Source organism: Atractosteus spatula (genome assembly GCF_055471065.1).
Source record: "Atractosteus spatula isolate fAtrSpa1 chromosome 10 unlocalized genomic scaffold, fAtrSpa1.hap1 SUPER_10_unloc_7, whole genome shotgun sequence".
NCBI classification, from domain to species: domain Eukaryota; kingdom Metazoa; phylum Chordata; class Actinopteri; order Semionotiformes; family Lepisosteidae; genus Atractosteus; species Atractosteus spatula.
Genome location: NW_028296627.1, coordinates 430,362 through 453,728, shown reverse-complemented (window position 1 = coordinate 453,728; position 23,367 = coordinate 430,362). Strand labels below are relative to the sequence as shown.

The window sequence follows — 23,367 nt, the reverse complement described above, 5'->3', positions numbered from 1 at the left end:
AGTGAAATCACAATAACTTATACAACAAATCTATTCAAACGCCCAGATATGACAGAACACACCCCTTTAAATATGTATTTCCTTCATTTCAGTTTTCTTCCCTCCCCAGGATACCTGAAAATTCACTATCACATATTAAAGGCTGTACATGTAATACATCTACTAATAAAGATGGACATTAAAGTTAATTATTAAAAAATTACACTTTTCATTAAGACATGTATTGATAAAATTATTGTGAATAGTTGTGGTGTCTGGAAAGCAATTTTTGTTAAATATAACAATTTTCAAGCGAGAGGTGCATAAGCTTGTTATTTAGTGACTAAATTATTTCCACTGCATTCACAACAGCTCGAAATGTGTTCACTTGTTCTGCATAGCCTGCTACTGAGTTGTTTTCGGAACTGAAATCTATAAGAACATTATTTAAGATGCACCATGGCCCAGAATCGTTCATTGGGACTAGGATTAATATCAATTGAAAGTACTCCCAAATAAAAGATTAAACCTGAATATTAAAAGAGCAGGAAAGTATTAAAACAACACCATAACGTCTTGACTTCCAATCTTCTTCCTGGTTCAGGCCATGTACAGTAAAATGACATAATCAGTGGAGTTATGCCGAGGTTGAAAGTTTAAGCCTCACCTGGAGCAGCCTGGTTTTCTGTCTTGACAAAAAAAGCGTTTTGTTCCACAACGGTGTGAAATGATCACGTCTTTACTCTACTTCTCTCTTGTAGCAAAGCAGCTCTTGCTAGGTGAGCATTTGCTCTGGTAAATTAGGTCACTTTTCATGTTAACTCACTTCTTCTAAACACAACATTTCCTGGTGCACGTTTTCTCTATGAAAAAATACATTGTCCCTTACATGATTGCTCGTTTTTTTTCATCAAAGAGTACAGAAAGAATAAAGAAAGGAAAAGTGTCGTAAATGAACTCTGCCGCCCGTGGGAGATGTCAAGCGCATTGGACATGAAAAGTGCCCGATAAAAGCCATTTCTGTACCTTTCTCTTAGTGTCGGGGCTCCTATTGAAAGTAAAGGAGGCAACGTGCTCAGCCAGCCGACTCAGCGCTTACTGAACGCAGGTGTCTCAGAGCGGTGTGTCCAAGTGGAAGTAAAAGAGGCGAATTCTGCCGGCGTCGTGGCTTAGTTGGTTAAAGCGCCTGTCTAGTAAACAGGAGATCCTGGGTTCAAATCCCAGCGGTGCCTGTCTTCCTGTCTTCGCGCACCGTTTATTGTTACAGACAATATTCTTCAGCATTATGTTTAAATGAAATGTTCATTTCGTTTTTGGCACGACTTGTTTTTCAAGAAATCCACACATTGCGAAAGATAAATTGCTCATCTTTCTTATCAGTGCAAAAGAATTACTGCCAGCTGGCAAGAAAATGACAACGATTTTTTTTTTACTTTAGCCAAAAATCTGTGAATGTAGAAAAAATACGACGTGTGTCAGTTTCTATGGCACACTCAGTCAGGGTGTCCTTCAGTTAAACACAACGTTGGTAGATCAAACGCACCCAGAGACACACTTCGAATTAATCCGATCTAAACATTACCTTATCTAAATGTGATTGAGTTTCTTTTCACGTCCTTAGCCATCTTGATGTTTGCAGAGATTTTCAACTTTTGACACGAGTCAAACTGCAAGTAAATAGTTGAGTACCTAAGTCAATATCACCGGGAATGTGAATATAAATGTAAACATCAATATTTCTGCTGTCTCCTGAGAAACACAAGTATAGAGTCAAAACACAATAAATAATGCTAAAAAAACTGTTCAGTTAACACCCAGATGTGACAAAACACATTTAAGACTTACATCCCCTTTAAATATGTATTTCCTTAATATCAATTCTCTTCCCTCCCCAGGATACCTGCAAATTCACTATCGCACATTAAAGGCTGAGTGTAAGTCTTACATGTGTTCTGTCACATCTGGGTGTTAAATTAATAGATGTGTTGTGTTATTTAATATGATTTGACTCCACGCTTGTGTTTCTCGGGAGACAGCAGAAATATTGGGGATTTGCGGCTACAGAAAAGAATGTGAACTTTACAGGCAAAAGTAAGGTTACCTTAAAGAAACAAAAAAAAACGTATTGTCACCCTTTTCAACGTGATTTTTTAAGACATTTGTTCGGAATAGTGTATCTTCTCGTGTCTGTGGCTGTTATCCTACAATAACGGTGGTGAAATAGCAGGAATGTGCGGAAAGAATCGGGATGGAACAGAAGACTCATCTAGTTGATAGTAAGGTTGTGTAGGACCGCACACACTACGATGTCAGTGTTGAGTAGCGTGGTTTAAAAGCTTCTTCACGAACCGGGAAGGAGTAGAAACCTAAAGTCTTCTGATCCGTAATCAGACACGTTATCCATTGTGCCACTGGCGTTTGCATCGCATTCCCATACAGCACCACATTGAGTTCAGAGCAGCTAGTAATACTGTACATCGCCACGGTCAACATTTTCTCAATTAGATTCATGTGTTTTGTACGTGTGTCTAATTACTCCGTCTTTCATTATGTCTGGTTTAAAATAATGTATCTTTAAAACAGACAAAGGGTTTATGAGTCTCCCTGAAATTCACACACGAAGAATAAAAGATATCGCGTTTAAAAAGAATACAAAGATGCCGGCGATAGAAAACGGAGAGTCTTAAGTGCGCGCTATCACTGAACTAAACTCCCGATCGGTAACTTGTCGGCGGGTTTTTAATTGTGTTAGGAAGCGCAAACAGTCAACAGTGTACATTTTAAAGGTCTAAGCAAAACAATCAGACTTGAGGATTAATCAGACCAGGAGCCTCTACTTCTTTGTATACTGAGGTTTCGGGTGAACATCAAAGTGAAAGACAAATTCGCAATTTTCACTTTTTGATTAAGGAACAAGAAAACACCATCATTTGAACTCGATTCAAACCAGGGACATAAGAAACGCCTGCTGTTGTTGTCTACAGTCTTAAGAGCTAGCAACTGAGCTATCGAGAGGTCGGAAAGTAAATGTTTTGTCACACGCGTAGCCCAATGCAGTGTAGTGTTCCTCTTTATTTAAATCCCAGTTCGATATCAACATACTCACTCCCATAGTCTCGTTTAGTAGAAGAAATGGACCAGGCTTCTACTCTATAAACGTCCATAGTTCTTATAAAACATTTGAAGGGACATCGGTGCAGGCAGAAATCGACTCTTTTTCTAGTGGGATCAGGATCACATAAAACCTCTCTTTTGAATTGAGAAGAGGATCATGGTGACACTCAAAACATACTTGCCTTTGCTTCTTTCGAGGACGAATGGATTATTGAACTGCAAACATCGGAACATCGGATCAAATCTCTCCACTACTGCAGTTGCTTCTTTGAGAGTTTCTTCAAATATTTCAACTGAACGTCAAATTCAATCTTACGGATTTTGGTTTTCTTTTGATCGAAATTGTATTAAAATCCGAGCCTCTTTCACAGTTGTATAATACTTTCCCCTGCATCCTCAGATAAAAATTCTAAATACCACAAAGTTACAATATATGGAATAGCATTTATTTGTAAATGTATTTTAAAATTTGCATTTATTTAGAGCTACATTTAGTGCTAGGTAAAGATAACATTGCTAATATTGATGGAGTACAAATGGAAGATGGATTTATGAGCTAAAAGTCCTAAAAGGCCTCTTGTAACAACTAAGGACTCGTAGCAAGATTTATTTTCAAATCCAAACTTTGCTATTGCATTGCGTATTATGTAAACACGACCAGTTCCGGTTTCTGGTGCGTGCATTTTTTTCAAACTGAAATTCACAAGAACATTTTTCAAGATGCGCCATGTCCCAAAACCGTTTATCAGGACTACTATTAATATCAGGTGAAAGCAGAAACAGAACACAAAGGCTCAAACCGACGGGAGTGGCATTCGAGCCCACGCGTGCAGAGCCCAATAGATTAGCATTGCAAATTCGTGCCAAAACTATTGAGATACATCAGAATCGTACCTGTATTTCTTTGGATTTTAGGAAATGTATTTCAGCGTGTTTATTTTTTCTGCCTGTGATCTCGGAAAGAAAGACCCACTACCTGTTCACCGAAATATTCCGGGAGTTTGCTGTGGTTTAAGAGGAGTGTATGAAGGTAATAAAGGAGGGAGGACACGTGAATTGTATAGCTGCTGAACCCGGACACACACCGTCTCCAGCTACTGTTGGAGATTTACAGTTCAGAAAACTGCTGTCTCGAGCAGAAACTGATCTTCCTGCTTTAGTCAAGGTTATTGGAATCGGAGGTTACCGTGGGGGTATAGCGCTTATATCTCTCTTCTCTGGCTAAACGGACAAGTTTAAGTTTACAACTGTAAAGTATAGAAATAGACAAAAAAAAGCTAAAATACTTCAGTAAGGCCGAGCAGATAGGAAAGTTTAATAAAATGTTCTGTAAATCAATTTCCCTCGATTTCCGAACTCTCTGTTCGAGCTCTGATATAATCTCTCTGCTCCTGCCGCTGTCACTGGGAGAGTGACTACATTCGGTAGGGCTACAGGTTGATTTCACAATGCCACATTTAATTAAATAAAGGATAAACCACAAGGAAAACAGATATGTTTTAATAAATCTTCTTCTGGCTTTATATTTCGGTCTTTCACATTGGAATACATACTTTGCAGTAAATCTTTACTCGATTACAGGCAGCCCGAACGTAAGGGAGAATCGAAGCCTATTTGACTTTCTGCTAATCACATTGAAGTGTTCACGAAGCATTTCCCTGCCCATCATGTGCCCGCAAACCGGTTTATCCGTTTTCTTCTTCCTGTCATTGTCAGCGAGCGCAACAAGAAGGGAAAATGCAGGACAGAGAAAATGTATTATTTGTCAGGAGTGGGATTTGAACCCACGCCTCTATTCAGAGACCAGAACACCCAAGCAATGGAAAGACAGGAGCCCTTGAGTCTGGCGCCTTAGACCGCTCGGCCATCCTGACGAACTACGTTCAGATCTCTTAAAAGCACCAGTAGTTCACTAAACTGAGAAATGCTTTGCTGGATAAACGTAAAATTGCCTGTTGTAGCCTAAACGGACCGGGAAATTAAATATTCGGATCGATTCAGAGTGTGCTTTACAGCCTTCTTGTAATATTTTGATCTGCTAGGGCGCAGTCGTTTTTACAATCTGGATTATTTCAAAAAGACCGACATCAGTGTAATACAGCTTTCACGTTTGGGAACAGACCTTGTATTGTACATTTCTTATAGGTTTATTTTCCTGATTGCAACATACTGTGAAGCATAGAAGCCCGCTGCATAAATCTCTATTACACGTCATTTATGAAGGCGTTTCAAATAGCAGCCACTGCAGGATTAACGCTTTTGGAGCATGTATTATATTGTAAATAATCTTATTTAAATAAGCTTAAATTCGCATACTGTTTTTCAGACAGCGCAAACCAGTCTGACCTCCTACAACTTTCTGTGCCGCTGAGTAGATCTTAAAACAGCTGCAGCCAGAGTAGCCGTAATGGCAACACACTGCTTTGAGATCGGCTTTTCTTATTCTGCAGAACCACCGGCATCGGAATATACTGATCCGCATAAGAAGCGCTTTCGGTTTCTGATCGTTTTTATTGAGCGCTGCTCTAACTTTACATTTGCTCGTACTAGTTTTTCCCATGAAAAAAGACATTTCCCTCATTACATGATTTCACTTTTTTATTTTCAACAAGTAGAAAGAAATAAAATATAATTCCATATAAGAGACACAGGTTGGATGGTTGGTGGTCTAAGGTGTTGCGTTTAGGTTGCAGCTTTTCCTGGAGACCTTTGTTTAAATCCTACTTCTGACAAAGTAGAAACGATAAAATCCCTAAGTAGAAAGCATCTCGCATTTCACGTGTTTAATGTTAATTGTCTCAGCGGTTGCCTCGGTGATTGATGGATCTTCTCTCTTGCAGGGTGACGGCAAACTTCTTCAGAGAGGGGATCTCCCACGCACGGCTTTTCTTCATCAAAAGCGGAGACAAAAGAAACAGACTTCAAACTGAAATTAATTACTTCTTGATCGTTTATGACCGTCTTTAAAAAGCTGAGAGAAGGCGAAAACGTCTTTCGAAATGAGGAAATGTCTGCTGACAGTAAACACAGCTCCTCTTTAGTACTGTGCTAAGTACCCGTTTGTTGCGCGGCAGAACGGGGTACGTTTCTGTGACAGGGCCCTGGTTTATTTTTTTTAAATAGTTGAATCATATTGAAATGTTAAACAACGGAGATAAAGTCGCTGTTGACCAGGATGGCTGAGTGGTTAAGGCGTTGGATTTAAGACTTAATGGACAAATGTCCATGTGGGTGCAAACCCCACTCCTGGTAGAGTCTTGTAAATATTTTGAAGTGAGAGGTTACTTTTAAGACTTACACTCTATTTAAATGTCATTTTACTTAATTTCAGTTCTCTTCACTCCCTGGGATAACTGAACTCACAATCGCATACTGAAAGCTTTATATGCATTATCTGTGATACAGCTTCTAATAAAGACGGAATGAAACTGTATTAATAATAAATGACATTGTTTTAAATAAACGTGTATTGATAAACTTCATAATTAATAAAAGTGGTGTGACAGGAAAGCAAATTAAATATTACAATGATATTCCAAGCAACTGATGCGTAAATTCATTATGTCGTGACAGTTTTATTCCCACTATAAAGGGTAATATTCTAATGTGATCCAGTGTTCCGCTTAGTCTGCTTCTGAATTTCTTCATTTCAATCAGTCCTCTATTTCAGTAACCTCTAGAGGGCTCAGGATTGGGTTCCTTGAAGTTAAGAACAGGTTAATTAAGGAGCTGCAGGCTGAGTTCGTTGTAGTCTTAAATTCAAGAATTCTTCGATTTTAAGAAAAAAGACAGGTATGTTTTGTGTCTCATGGTGATCCTCTTCTCGATCCAAATGAAAGGTTTAATATGATCCCTCTAGAAAAAAAATAAGTCAATTTCCGCCTGGAGTGATTGATGCCCCATCAAACATTGTGTAATATTCCTGGACGTTTATACAGTAGAATCCTGGTTCGTGTCTTAAATTCAAGGTAAACAAGACTAAGGAAACGAGTTGGAAACTTGATGTTAAACTGGGATTTAAATCACCCGGAACATGACACTACATTGGGCAGTATGTGTGAAGAAACAACTCCTGTCATCCCTTCGATAGCTCAGTTGATAAAGCGGAGGACTGTTGTGGAAACAGCGTTGAATCCTTAGGTCGCTGGTTTGACTCCGGCTCGTAGGAAGGTCCCTTTTGTGTACTTTAATCAAAGACAATAAATAATTTTCACTCAGACGTTGATCAGAAGCTCAATAAACGACGAAGCAGAGGCTCCTGTTCCGAATTCCCCTCACGTCTGATGGTCTTGTTCTAACCGAGATCAATCTAAAGTGGTACAAGGGATTTTAACAAATCTGTTCTTTGAATTCAGGGACTGCTCTGTCTGCTTTGTGCTGACCACATTTATATGTCTAAGGTATGTGTTTAATAGAAGTATATTCTACATCTTTTGCCCACTGGGCCAATTGCTGTTCACGAGCTCCTAGCCCCACTTGTTCCCAGTGGAACCAGCCTGAAGCAGCAGAACAGAGGTTTTGTTTCATTATATTGTCTGCTGTTGTAAAACAAGTCATCCCTTAGGGATAAAAACTTTCCCTCGAGTAACGCGTCTCCCGTATTTGCCCCATACGCCCAGGGCTCATCTCTCAGCTGAGTGATCAAAAGCTGAGCTCCAAGATACTGAATTTCAAGTTGGGGTACAACAGACCCTGCTGTGAGATTGGGCAGGGGAGAGCTGGTTGTGCTCCTGAACTAGTCCCTCCTCTCTTAGTTATTACTGTATTTGCATCACAGTCTATAAACTCCAGCAGTGCCCTATTGCTTTTCTTCCAGTTCCCATATTTTGTTATAAAAACAGCTCTGGTGAGTTAGGTATCTAACTCAAATTTCACAAACCTATCCAAAACGAGTTCTGGTACAATTCCTTTTTTACTTGAAGGTCTTTAGCTTAGTTGGCAAGACCTGGGTTCGAGCCTATACAGTGAGGCATGAACTAGGGCGGGAGCGACAAGGACAGAAACCCTAGAACCCGTTACAATAACAAAAGGACAGAAATATATGGGGATAATTTCGAAATCGCAAATATGAGATACCATAGCGCGGTTTTTTCTCACTCCCTGGCAGAAATGGGCTTCATTATTATGTGTATTCTTGATACATCACAAGGAGGTACTGTTCTCTTTATCGTAGCCCCGAACACCTCGTATGGAGTTTGCGTGAGTGAGGTCAGTAACGAGCTCGATCAGACCCAATCTACTGCTTTCATCCAAAACAGCCCTTTATTTGGCTTTAAACTGCACCTGTTACCCCTCACACTCAATGTTTCAGAAAAAGGTTTTAATTTAAGCTTTGCCCAGCAGAGTATTTGAGCAGAGAAAATGAATAGAAGCGCTATTCGCGCCAGTCTAGCACAGTAACCACTAACTCCAATAATAAAATAATAATAATAATAATAATAATAATAGCAGCGAAAAAATCCCGGCTTCTGCTTAAAAAAACTTTTTAACTTTTAAAAGTTTTTATTGATACACAAGCAATAACAAGTTACACTATTAAGTTCTTACATAAAATTAAATAAAATACAAAAGCGAAGAATAAAAACACTAGACAGATTTTGTGCAAGGCAAGAGGCATCACAAAAAAAAGTTTCCAACATGACCTGCTGAAACATGACCTGTGATCCATCACCACTTGATTGCAACATGCTTGGGCCATAATGTCAACTTCCAGACCCTCTCAGTCTCTTTCTCCCCAAATCTTCTCCGGTGGATCAAAATGTAGTCTCTCAAATAAGACACAGCCTTCTGTATCACTGACAGAGGCAGGATTTTTTCCATTCTATATACCAATGTAGTTCTAGTCTTCCATAAAGCTTCCCTTAGGCAACAGATGACCTGCCAGGCTTTGCTTTCTTCCGATTTTGATAGCTTCTCAAGTCCATGTCCATAGAGCACTACCTGGGGGTCACTTATACCGCAAGCCAGAAAACACCTTATCCAGCTGTTAGCCAATGTCCACACCTCTTTTGCGATGCCACAGTCCCACAGGACGTGCCGGATGGATTCTTCTTGTCCGCATCCTTCCACTGGACACCTTGATGTCTTCCCCATGCCTCTCGAATGCATCACAGCCCTTGTTGGTAAAACTTCATGTGCAATCAACCAGCACATATCTCTGTGTCTATTCAACAAAACTGTGTGGCCAACCCTTTTCCAAACATGGCTGGGATCCCCAGCCACGAGGCCACGAATGTGACATACTGCACCTCTACCCTGCACAACAAGTTCCAACCTTCTTGCGCTTGTCAACACATCCAGTGCCTCATTCTCCAAATTCTGTTCCCTTAAAAATTTCTTTATGATAAAATAAGAATACGGGAGGTTAAAAGCAACGGGTGCTGTTAAAGGGATCTCTAAAACTTTCAATGTCCTTAAATAAAAACCACACAAAAAGCGAGACATAAAGGATACTTTCCCCCTGTTCCCTACCGCTAAAGACAAATGTAATGATACATATTTGTACATTAGGAAAGTGAACAGTTCAGGCATGCCTTTTCCACCCATTTCCACCTTTTTTTCTACAACCACCCTCTTTACTCTCTCCCATTTTGACCTCCAGAAAAAATAAAAAATAGCCCTCTTTAAAACCAGTAAAACAGACCTTGATGGCATAAAAACAGCGCTGACAAACAACAGTAGTGGTAAAATTACAGTCTTGACAACTAAAACCTTGCCTTCCATTGTTAATTCCCGTAAACTCCACAGCCCGATCTTGCTTTTGACTTTCCCTACCACCCTCTCCCAATTCCTACTCCCCATCCCATTTCTGTCAAAGTTTATTCCCAAAATCTTTATTTCATCTCTACGAATTGTGATTCCCACATTTTCCTCTTCACTCCAGTTTCCATATTGCATCAGCACACATTTGTTTTTATTCAGCTTGGCCCCTGATGCTCCGCAAAACTGGGTTGTCACCTCCAAGCTATTTCTGACTCCCTTATAATCTGTACAAAAAACATTTACATCGTCCATGTATAGTACAGTTCTCACCTCTTGGGCCCCACTCCCAGGGATTTTAATGCCTTCAATCCCATTCTCCATTCTCAAGGCTTGTGCCAGTGGTTCTATACAGCAAACAAAAAGGAGTGGGGATAACGGACAGCCTTGGCGAACACCGCAACTCACATTAACCACATTTGACATGCTGCCATTAATCATTATTCTACTTCCTATACCCTTATATAATAACCTTACCCAAGTGAGGAACCTGGTTGAAAGCCCCATCTTTTGTAGTACTCTAAACATATACTCATAAGAGATACGATCATAAGCTTTCTCAAAATCCAAGTTTAAAACCGCCAATCCAATATTCCTCTCTCTCGCATAACCTATGGTATCTCTAATCAGTATCAGGCTGTCCGTGATCCTCCTCCCTGCCACTCCACAAGCTTGATCTGGATGAATGACTTCACTCAGGACAGATTTTAATCGAAGCGTTAAACACTTGGAAAGCAGTTTAAGATCACAATTCAATAAAGTTATCGGTCGCCAATTTGCCAGGTCTGTGCGATCATTCTTTTTGAATAGTAAGATCACAACTCCCGTCTTAAAGCTGTCCGGCAGTTCTTCTAAAAACTCAAATTCTTTAAAAATGGTTAAAAGATCCAATGCTAAAATATCCCAAAAGGCCCTGTAAAACTCAATGGGTAGACCATCCAACCCTGGAGTCTTACCCGTTTTGAAGGTCTTCAAACTTTCCATTAACTCTTCTACAGAAAGGCCTTTTGATAACACAGTATCATCTTTTACACTTTTTGGAATGACTTGCACAAATTTTTCTAACAAATCCTTAGACACTTGTTTCTTTCCAAACAACTCCCCATAGAAATCCTCAGCTACAGTCAACATGTCTTCCATACTAGTTTGCAAAACCCCCTCTCGTCCCTTCAATGCAGACATTAGTCCCCTCCCTACAACCCTTTTCTTGAAAAAGAATCTTGTACATTTTTCACCTTCTTCAAGCTCTTTCACTTTGCTTTGAAACATGATTTTTTTAATCTTTTCTCTAGAGAGATTTAAAAGCTCATTCTTTAATTCTTTGATTTCCTCACTGAAGTCCCACCCCTCTTCTAATAACTTAACATACCTCTGCAATCTCTTTTGTAATCCGTTTTCAACCCTTCGTATCCTAGCCTGTTTTCTCCTCCCCATCTCTATGAAAAATGCTTTTGTACGCTCCTTTACCTCCTCCCACCACTGTGCTCTTGTGCCAAACAGGTCGTACAAAGTCTGCCATTCCTTATATCTTTCCCTGAACCTGCTCCTCACTTCCTCATCCTCCAGAAGTGAAATATTCAGCTTCCACACACCCTTCCCCACAGTAACAACTGTTGGAATAGCAAGTGTACATGACAGTAAACAATGGTCAGAGAAAAAAACAGGGGTTAAGCCTGCAGTTGTGCAAGTAAAATCACGTATCAAAATAAAATCTATACGTGAGGCTTGGGTCCCATTAGACTTGTGCCATGTGAAACCTGCCCTCCCCTGACTATGAAGTTTGAGGGCATCTTTCAGTTTAAAATCTTTACATACAGTTTGCAATAATATTGATGATTTATCAAATTGGACCCGTCTCTCACCCCTCATTCTGCCTTCTCTTTCTAAAAGAGAATTAAAATCCCCAGCTAAAACCAGTGGTTCCCATCCCAATAAATATTCTCTCAATTCCTGAATTAGGACATATCTGTCGTGTGGGCAACTCGGACAATACACATTTAAAAGTTTAAATTTGACATTCATGAAACCCAGATACACCACCAGTGCTCTCCCTGGTTTCACTACAAGGTACTGATGTACCTCTACCATCTTATTTTTAATTAAAACAGCTATACCATCAGATTTATTCTCATTGGACCCACTCCAAATTGATGGGCCCAATGCCCACAGTTCTTCCATATCCTTATAGCTGTTTTTAAAAGGTAATCCACACTCCTGTAACATAATATCAGCATTTACCTTACTCACAAATGATAATATAGTCCTTGCCCTTAACTTGGATCGAATGCTTCTCACATTTATGGACACAATGTTCAGAGCCATACTTGATGTTAGACCAGGGAAGACTAAAAACTCTGGCTAGAATCATTCAGTCTGTGACACCTACTATACAGGCCTTTTTCTTTTTCCATTTGCTCTCCTTGCCTCCTCCTCCACCACCCCCACCATCAATAGGATGGTTCTCCACCTGCCCTCCTTGAGTCTCTAGTTCTAAAGCTGGATCAGTAGGATTGGAGAGAACTAATCCCATGGGAGAACCTGCCATCTGAGGACTCTGAAAATGATCTTCCCTCACTTTTCCACTCGGAGTTAGATCACTTTCTATATCAGATGTCTCAGCAGACCTTTTAGCCTGCACCCTTTGTTCTATACATTCCATTTGAGCGCTTTCAGTCTCCACAGGTGGCAGACGATCAGGAGAGATGCTACCACTCAATTCAGAGTCCACCTCACTTTCCACATTATCATCATTCTCTTCTACCTCAGCCTCATCTCCTTCACTCCATTCTGAACCCTCGCTCTCTTTTCCACTACTTTCTTCAACGTCAACCACATCCAGTTCCTGATCCAGAACCACTGCTCCAGCCCTAAATGCCTCTTCAAACTCTTCCTGCTTTTGCATCGGTCTTCCCAGTTTTGTTCTATTTGCAAAAGAATTTGGACAGTCTTTAAACACATGACCTTCACACTCACATAGATTGCATTTCCTCACGCTTGTACATTCAGTATATGCATGTCCAATTTCCTTGCACTTACCACACACCACCTTTGTACAGGCATCCACAAAGTGACCCAGCTCCCCACATCTCCTGCACAGTTTTGGCTGCCCTTGGTAGAACACAAGGCCTCTATTTTCACCTAATCCAATCAAGGAAGGAATGTGTTTAAATCCACCATAACCATTTTTGTCTTCATGCAACGAAATAGGTACTCTCCATGCACAGTTCCAGATGCCATCATCATCCAAGACTTTCTGAGGCTCACCTTTCACTAAACAATACTTAGACAACCATGTCACAATATCTTCCTTCATCACCATCTCATTAAACATGCGAACAATCACAGTTCTATTAGAAAGATCCGTCAGCTTCTGCCATTCAAACATTCTAATCAGGCCCACATCTTTTTTCTCCTCTATTTTTCTCCCAAATTCTTCCAATAACTTTGCCGATTTGAAACTAATGTCAAAACCAATTCCCTTCGGCAAAGTAATTAAGCAATTGACATCTAATGCCTTAACCTTTAACTCTTTCTGTAACACCTTCCTTGAAAAGTCCAACCGTGAAATATCACCCGAGTGAGCCGAGCCCTCACCACTCTTGTACACCAAACGCGCGCAAAAGTAACGGCGCATGCCGACCCTACAGGCCGCCATGGCCGTTACAAATGTGTCAAAACTAAACAAAAACCAAACCTAAGCCTCTTCTGTGCACCAAACCCTATCCCCTTAATCTTATAATCGTACACAAACTCTACTCTCAACTTCTGGGCTTTAACCCTGTAAATCTCCAACACTGGCTGGAGACTTTGTGTACCCGGGCTCAGCGGTTATATAGGACAGGACTCGGCGAGCTGCAGGTGAAACTCATTGCTCTGCGCTCTCCGTGCGGAATGTGCGTCTCCTCCCTCCAGACTCGTCACACCGCCTTCATACTCTACAGCGGGGAAAAATAAACTCCCCTTTACTGTCTTCATACATCCCTCTTAAATCCCAGAAACACCGAAACTCCGGGGCGTTTCTGTGATTCAGTACTGGGTTTTTCTGTTCGAGGTTACAAGCAGAAACAATAAAAGCGCTGAAAGCAGGAAGTTATTTCTGCTCTTAGGCATAAACGTGTAAAAATACATTTTCTGATTCCTAAAACCTAATAAAATCCAAGTAAGTTTCCCTTTTGTTCCCAATGCACATAACTGAATATAAACCAGTCACTAGTTCTGGCGCAGTTCTTACAACAAAGATACTTACATTACGAACTTTTTTTTCATACGAGCTCTTGCCGTTTTTAAATTGAATATTTTGTTTCAATTCGCTAAATCACACGAAACACCAGCAACACTCATCGTAAGCATCTGACCAATCACATTCCTGAATTTTAAAAGTATTAAGTATTTATTTTTAACTTTTTTTTAATTTTATACACCTGTTTTACATATTCTTGCCATTTTTGGCATATTGTAAGTGGATTGTAACTTCAAATTGATCATTCATGAGCTTTATAACTGTGTATCATTTCTTTTAACCTTATTTTAATATTTTTTAATTATTTTTGCATTTTACAGAACATTTTAAATATATTGTGAGCATTTTAGCATAATTTTAAAATAGGACTATCAATGCTCCTGACTTTTAAACCTGTATTTCTTCTGACATTAATCTCTCCACCTGCAGATGAGGAGGGAGGTATTTGATTTTAAATTGGTTGATTTGGGGGGGGAATGTACATGAATTTCCTTGTGTGTATCACCAGTGGGAAACTTGGCATTTTTGGATGAATTGCAATCTATACTGCAAGGCCTTAAGACTGATATAGTAATGACTGGAGATTTAAATAACACATTTGATACATCACACAGGAACAGCATAACATCTAAAATGGCAGAACCCTCTAAATCACTGAAAAAATTCAGGCACATTCATAATCTATAAGATGTTTGGTGGTTACTGTGTCCTGCTACCCTTTCATATTTTTTAGTGTGCACAAATCTGTCCCTCTTCTTTTACTAGTTTTTAAGGAATATTCTGAAATCTCTGATTACAAGATCAAGCCAGAAAAAAATGATGACAATTAGTAGGAAGAAAGATTCAGTACAATGTATTGAAAATGTATCAGGATGGTCAGGAGGCGCGCTGCGAGAATGTCCTGCCCTTGGGAGCCTTTCTGCTCCTGGGCCGTCCTTCCCTGGAATTCTTTAGAATAGTCTTGCACCCCTGGAATTCTCCTTAGAAATTCTCCTTCTGGGAGCTCTGTGTTGCCTGTTTTTACCTGGAGGAACTTCAGCTCGTTCATTGGCTGAAAGTTCCATGGGCATCAGAATTCCACGTAGGTTACTCGGCCCTACCAGTCCCTGATTGGTTGATCAAGGTGAGATATGAGTCACTTACTCCTGACACTTAGGAATGCAGTCCAGATGTCCTTCTGGCACTCCCTAGACAGATAGGCGCCAATGGATGACCATTGATCATGATAGCCAGGCTTAGCTAAATGCATCCCCATTTGGGAGCTGTCCCTTATCAAAAGAAAACATCTTTAAATCAGCCTGCATGAATAGTTTCTCTGTGGCTGCACCACAGAGATGAAGAGAGAGATGGGGCCTTATTTGGGAAAGCACAGCAACACTTAATTCTATCTTATTAACAAGCATTGCCGCTACAATTAGTAGGAAGAAAGATACAATGTATTGAAAATGTAATATGTTTTAAAGGATTAAAGGGAAAAGAAATACTTTATCTACGCAAACTAATTCAACTGAGCTCCTCTAAACAATATAGCCTGAAGAATTGCCAAAGCACAATGTATCAATTTGGGTGACACTGGGGGAAAAGGATCACAACATTGAGAACCACAAGGCTTATTTTCAACAGCAAACTTTGTGCTTGAAAATATTTGACAAAAAAAGGAATATTACACGCACGGAAACCAATATTTACCACTAGGGTAGAATGCAGCATAGAACAGTTGAGGTTGACTTGTTCAAAGTGAACTGTCCTCCAGCGATAGTCAGCTGTAATCACCGACGCAGACATGATGTTAATACTCTGACAGCACCTTGGCTGATTTGGTTAAAGTGTTTTCCCCCTGGTTATAAAAACGTCTCAAAATTGTGACACTGAGGTGTGAGACACAATGTAACAGGCTCTCATAATCCCGAAGTACAAGAAATTTTACTGTATTGTTTTTTAAATTTGATCCTGTGAACATTGCATGTCCCTCCTTCCTCATTACCAAAACATCTCAATGTCACCAACAGTATGTACATTTGTTATTACAACACTTCACTGTTGCATTTCTGAGTTGTGACGTTGTGAACATGGCATGTTAAAGTATATAGAATATCTAGATCAGAACAGGCTAAATGCAATTCATAGTGATTTATCATTTTCTTATTTTCTAAATGAAAAAAAATATTTTTTCAGTGATTATGACACTTTGGTATGATATAAAATATGCTTCAATGACAGAATAAATAATTATGGAAAAAATACCCACAGTGGTATTCATATTTGTGATTATAGGAATGTTAAATATCAGGTGAGTAGCTGTGTCAGCAAGCGTAGGCTGCAAAGGAACAAGTAAAGGACTATTCCTGCTGAAAAGAGAAGAAAAGAATCACAACGTTTCGGCTGTGGAGCCTTCTTCAGGTGTGAGAAAGACAGGGCAGTAAGCAAAGATAATTTTCTTTTTATCTTTGCTGACTACAGTTTATCTTTGATGACAACATCAAAGACATTAAGTAATTTTTACTGCTAACAGCTCCACATCAACTTCCTTTTATATCTAACCTCATCAGATCTCTCAACTCCCAACTCTTCCAGTTTCTCACTTCAGAGAAGGATAAAACATTCAATCATCCTCTACAGAGAGAAACCATCAACACCCCTACCACCTCCACAAATCCTAACCTTGTTGTTACTATACCCTCTGACCTTTCCCTTTCAACCCTTTACATCCTCAGCTGACATATTTTAAAATTACAATAGACTGTATAGTATTTATGTTTAAATTTAAGGTAAATATGTCAAAATATCAAAATCCAACTGCACAGTGCTATCGTAACAATGCTTGTCAAGTTCTCAAACAAACCTGCATTGTATTTTTAATATATTTCAGCAGAGGATTCAACTGGAGTATAAATGACGATTCGACGATCATTTTTCTTGGGTGAATATGGTTTTCTGGGGAGTTACGATGTTGGGCATTATTGGACATTTCCTGGTGATCCTGACACGTGTAAAACACTCGCATTTGTTGCAAATATTAAAATGGCTATGGTTTCGCTGAGAAATCCAATCGAACGAAGACAATATTTACATCGCCAAAGAAACTCGTCCCTGGGTGGAATCGAACCACCAACTTTTTGGTTAACAGCCGAACGCGCTAACCGATTGCGCCACAGAAACTGACATGTAGGTTTTTCTCTCGAATCACAAATTCCCGATTAAAAAAAAAAAAATCTCTAACCGTTTATTTTGCCAGCCGGTAATATTTCTTCTGCACTGATAACCAAGAATTGGATTTCATTTTCCGCAAGCTGTGTGAATTTAATCAAAAATAAGTTTTCCAGAAAGGAAATGAACACATGCATTTAACGAAAACAAGCCCTTTGTGAGTGCCCAAAATGGTACGTTCTGTACTACAAGAAAGGAAGAAAGACACGGCTAGGATTTGAATTTGGTTTTTTTGTTTCATAAAGAGGCGCTTTAACCAACCAAGCTACGGTGACAGGACAACCGTCACCTTTTACAGCCACTTGGACACACCGCTCTGAGACATCTGCGTTTAGTAAGCGCTGAACCTGCTCTTCGAGCAAATTGCCTCTTTTACATAGCAGCCCCGACACTGAGAAACGAAGAGAACTGGCTTTAATCTGGCATTTTTCATGTCCAATGCGTTTGACATCTCCCAAGGGCGACAGAGTTCTTTTGCGACACTATTTCTTCTTCTTTTTTCTTTCTGTACGCTTTGATAAAAACGAAAAATCGTGAAAAGGGAAAAATGTACTTTTTTTCATAGAGAAAACGTGCACCAGGAAATGTGTTGAGAAGAAATGATTTAACATGATACGTGACCTAATTTATCGGAGCAATTGCTCACCCAGCAAGGTCTGGAGAGGTTGGAGAGTCTGGTGGATGTGATAATTATACGGTGTTGTGGAAGAAAACAGTCTTTCTCTGAATTCTCAATCAATCGGAATTTCAGTGCGAAACATAAAACCCTTGTCATATTTAAAGAGATTATATTTTAAAACTCATAAAAATCAGAAAACACATGTTTTTCACTTTGAAATTTTAGACGGAGCGGTGCATTACTAGTAGCGGCGCTGAGCACACTATGGGGGAATTCAGGTTATGTGAAATGTCAGCGGTTTAATAAATAACGCGTCTGATTTCGGATCATAAGATTGTAGGTTCGACTTCTACCTGGCTCGTGTAAATTATATTCAAGCTCCTCAGTAATAGATGTCTATTATGTAATGAACCGCACCTGAAAGCAAACGTTGGGTCTGTTTCCTTTGTTTTCCAGCATGAAATAGCAAATCGTTACAAAAAGCACCTGCAAATGTACAATAGCGTTTTTTTTTTTCAAATTACATTTTCAGGCTTCAGACACTTTTTTAATAAAACAAAAATGTCCGGAAACTCATTAACTTTCAGGTTTGATTGAACCTGAATTAAAAGAAGTTATCTGAAACTTCCGGGATTCCATTCTCTGATGCAGCTGTCTCTAAAGTTGGACGTGATGTTTAGCAGATGTGAACGGTGCCTTTTCTCTTGTGTTCAAGGCTATTCGCTGTGTGAGCTCCACACTGCGTGTCCTGTACTGCTCTATTTTGTTTAGATTATCTATGTGGTGTACAGATAGAACTCAACTGCATGGTGTGAATTCCGTGTTCAGGACCAGCAGAACCTGAAAAACCAATAGCTGACACGCAGCTTTCTGATCCGGAATCAGACGCGCTACCGTTGCGCCACGAGTTCACATCTGTCAGCGCCTTTGAATTCCCCAAAGGAGACAAAAAAAAAATCCGTTAAGAGCGCCGCTCTTCCGAAGAGAGTCTCTTCTTCCCAGACCACATTTTATTCTTCCTGCGCAGCTCTTGTGCAGGTGTTGTTCTCAATTACAGATCCAGGAACACTGATTTTTTTTCCTATTTTTTTAAATTAAGTACCCCATGGTGCAACGGTAGCACGTCTGACTCTAAATCCCCAAGTTCATTTTCAAAGTATATCGGAGTCAACTGATACTGATCAGGTTCTGCTGCTACTGAACCCGCAGTCTTCACCTTAAAGTTCAATTCCCCAAGCCTTTTGACCTTATATGTCCATCCCTTCTCGTCAAAACTCGTATTTCCACAGGGTACCCTCCAGAAATCGCAGTATAGAATGAAAAAACTCCAGTAGATCTCGGCCGCTGTTGGTGATTTTCATTTAAAAATAAATGAATCTCTGGAAATTTTACGGAGTGTATCACTTTCACCGAGACCGAGAAGTGTTAGCTGTACATGAGTCTTTGTGGTTCGGTTGTTAACCAAAAGGGTGGTGGGTTGAGCCCTCCCAGGGACGCTATGAGCCTTTTAATGTACACACCCGTCTCACTTTAACTCCACGGCCGGTCTTGTACCGCAATCAAATACAGAGCCCGTAGGAGGCAGTAAGCCCGCGTATATAGCTCACTGTGTGTATAATGAAGAAGCAGAGGTTAGTTTCTCATCTGCGCGTAACAGAGCCTTACGCAACTCGTACTGTACGAACAGCTAGAGTTTGATCCCCGCACGGGCTATTAGTTGAAAGGCCATTGTAAATGACGTGTAAGAGATTTATAGATAGATACTTTATTGATCCCGTGAGGGAAATTAATAAAGCTTATCCAGCTGGCGTTTATGTTTCACACTAAATTGCGATCTTGAAACCAAAATAATTAGAAATATGGAACACAACCGTTGTTCCCCAAGAAGGAAAGCTGTTTAACACTGTCGTCACTCCTTTTTATTTAACCCAGATTGTGAAGACAACTCTGCCCTATCAAAGGAAAATGTTGCACAAAAGTTGGAAAGCACACTCTGAATCCATCTGTACTGTATACTTGATTTCCGCGATCCGTTCAAGGCTGCTTGGTGCTTCGCTAGCGAGTCATTTCAGGGAAGAAACTCAGTTTAGAGAACTACTGGTGCATTTTCACTCATTGAATTTGATCTTTGTACTCTCTTTTCATTCTCAGCTATAATATTTCAAAATTACAGTTCGGATTTGTTGGAAAACTTCACAGGCATTATTAAGTTAGAACTGTACAATTGTATTTTAATATCTTGGTATATTTACCTTCATTTTAATATGGATGTAACCATAAATGTTGTACTTTTGTCGTACTTTTTAAAACATTTTAACTGAGGACGCACGACGACTATTATACCATGTGATACATGCAAGACATCTGTAAACGAAGATGTAATTACAGTCAAATTGGCAATTAACAGAAAACCACAAGTTGTATAATATTATTTCTCTATGTCGATGATTAGTTGAAGGATTTGAAGAAACTATATATTATTCCTCGATATCGATGATCAGTTGAAGGATTTGAAGAAACAGCAGCGATAGCAGCTGATTTTGGTTTTGAACCCATCTTTACACCTCAATAATCCATTTGTCCTCGAAAAAAGAAAAGACAGGCATGTTTTGAGTCTCATAATGATCATATTCTCGATCCAAAGAAACGTATAAATTTGATTCCTTCCGTAGTATTTTGGATTTTCTTACAATGATCTCACGAAGTATTGCCAGGATCTATATCTAGCGTTCGGTACCGATAAAACTGCTGATATTGATTGAGTAGAAATCTATGATGTATTGACAACTTTATCTGAAGCGAGAAGTCCTAGAACACTGCCTATGATGTGTTAGGATTCATACCAAGATATACTTTTTGTTTTCAACCCAAAATGCTGCTATTGCATTACACATTATATGAACATTACCAGGTTTGGTAGCTTCTCTGCGCGATTTTTCAAAACTGAAACTAATTACAAAATTACTTAAGATCAACCATGACAAAAACATATAAATCAGGACTAATATTAATATCAATTGATGTTACTACAGAAAAAAACTACAGTTAAAATTTAACTGAAATATTAATAAGACTATGCAAGCCTAAAAAGTAGAACAATTAAATTTATATAACTTTTTTTTGAGAAATGGGCTCACACACCGGAAGACACTAACGTTTCTCTTCGTTAGAGTATGTGAATAACAGTTTAACTAAAAATGTTTGGAGTCCAGAGGGAGGACTCGCTCGCTGAATGATCTCTCAAGAAATCCCTGGTAAGATTCAACAGGTGTTATCTCAACAGCCACTAAAAGTCTGATGACCTTCTCTGGATTTTCTGAATATGACGTTAAATTAGTTCAAATCATTTGGTAGTTAACAGAACGAAATGCTTTGGAGGTACATTTAAAACAGCAGAGCAACACTGTAGCACTTCGTGTGTGACTGAAATTAATTGTGTAAACCTGGCTCTCTATGAACACGAGCAAAGAGTTCTCACTCACCAGAAGATTGCGATGTGAGCACAGTAACATAAGACACCTGGAGAAGCCGGGGATTAAACCCGGGACCTCATACATGCGAAGGATGCGCTCTACCACTGAGCTACATCCCCTAGCCTACCGATGGTGGAACTGACGTAAAGATGTTCATATGTTTACTGAACACAATCCACCCTTCACGAAGAATGCTTGCAGTTTCCCACTTTCGCGTTTCTTCTACTACAAAGTAAATTAATGGGAATGAAGAAATAAGGAAGGGAAAATAATCGCATCGAAGCTTCCAGAGACTGGGCAAAATGAATAATTTATTTTTATATCCAGTCACATGGGCGACGGTGGTTGATTCTTCAACGGGGGGGGGGGGGGTGCGTTTTTCTACCTCCTTACTCGATTGTCTTTCAATTATGTTTTCCTTGAAACCTTTTTGCATCTTTTAAGTGCTTGCGATTAAATTACGCATAGAAAAACACCAGTACAGTTGATGTTCATGGACCGATGCACACAACTCCAGTGATAAAGCCCTGTCTGTAAATATTGTAGAAGAACGTTAAAGGGCGAAACAACGCTCCAACCACGTGAATGGTAACAAGAAGGATCGTGTTCTTATTTAATATGTGCTTTTGAATTGCCTTGTCAATACACACAGGCTTTAGAGATGGACAAATAATTTACAGTGGTGTTTGTAAACAAAGATGGAACATGTTATTTCTATACCAGGAAGAAAGGAGCAGACTCTTAAACTTTAAGAGGCGGAAACAACACCTCATCACAGCTAACACTAATTAAAACGACATCACAACAGAAGAGTGAAGCCTTGAGTGAATCAAATCAGTTGTTGTTGGTCGTCTGTGTCTTCATAACTTTGTAGGTGAGAGAGAGGATTGCGAAAATGTGCAGGTGCTTCTCAGAAGTGCGTTGGTGGTATAGGTTCCTTCAAATAACTGAGCCAGTGCATCCCAAATCTTTTCAAGATGATCTGTGATCTGGTAACACATCTCCTGAAACAAACATTCGAGGTAGGAAGCATGCTCTTAAACACCAAAACACTCAAAAAGGAAGAAGCAGATCTCTGTACACAAGACGGCAGTGCGATATTAGAATTTCTGAGTTCTTGATGGATTCAGGCTCCTTCTCAGAGGTCCTTGCTCGCCAAATAACTTTGCATCTGAGGAAGAGCACCACGGAATAAAACCCAACTCAACAAGCGAGCGCGTTGGTTGCTCTTGCTCTTAATGCAAGGAGCTGTTTTTTTTTTCCTCGCAATAATCATTATTAACCAGAAACAGCAGCACAGGTAGGTCGCATTTGTGATTATGTCACTTCTCTGCTTCAGCAAGGTCAATAAAAGACTCTGAAAGTAGTAAAGCAAAACTGAACTCAAAATCATATTAGGAATTCTGAGCGATATCTCCATACAGGTAATCCAATAAGAACGTTGAAATATTTGAATATCATCTCTCTGTATATTGCGCTGCTTTTTACCCAGAGTAAAACTATTGGATTGAAGGAATGCTAACTGCTGGGTTAAAATGTATAGTTGTTATTTGGAGAAATCTATAAACTCGTGATCTTTTATGTTTTAAAAGACAGCACAGGAAAAAACGACAGTGCTTATTATTTTCCGGAGATGGAGCACTGATGACCTATCCGAGCTAATTGATAAAGCCCACCCAGTGGATACTCTAGCAGAACGTCAAAGAACATTCACCTTTGTATCCAAAGAAACCACAGGAACAACATCAGGAAGCACAATCAATTCCCCTTTTAAATCTTTCCTGTAAGTTATGCTATGTGAATTCATGAAGTTAATCCTCTGATCTCTTTTGATCATGAACAAAGTATTTCTGATGGAGCGCTTTGTTAAAAGGTTTAATAAGCTTTTCCCCTGCCAACGATTCGGCGCTAAGAATTAAAAGTTTCACAGACAAAAGCAGCTCACCGCCACAGCCAATATTAAATGTGCTTGCCGG

General features: G+C 39.6%; 3 non-coding genes across 3 annotated transcripts; 1 reads left to right on the top strand and 2 right to left on the bottom strand.

The window, feature by feature from the left end:
• The first annotated feature begins 1,137 nt into the window (after positions 1-1,137).
• Positions 1,138-1,211, top strand: trnat-agu (transfer RNA threonine (anticodon AGU)). The gene has a single exon. It is a non-coding gene; the product is annotated as a tRNA-Thr (tRNA).
• A 3,645-nt stretch (positions 1,212-4,856) lies between these two features.
• Positions 4,857-4,967, bottom strand: trnal-caa (transfer RNA leucine (anticodon CAA)). Its single transcript has 2 exons — positions 4,930-4,967; positions 4,857-4,902 (listed from the first exon to the last, which is right to left on the bottom strand). It is a non-coding gene; the product is annotated as a tRNA-Leu (tRNA).
• Positions 4,968-21,438: 16,471 nt separating this feature from the next.
• Positions 21,439-21,510, bottom strand: trnaa-cgc (transfer RNA alanine (anticodon CGC)). Its single transcript has one exon. It is a non-coding gene; the product is annotated as a tRNA-Ala (tRNA).
• Between the last annotated feature and the right edge of the window lie 1,857 nt (positions 21,511-23,367).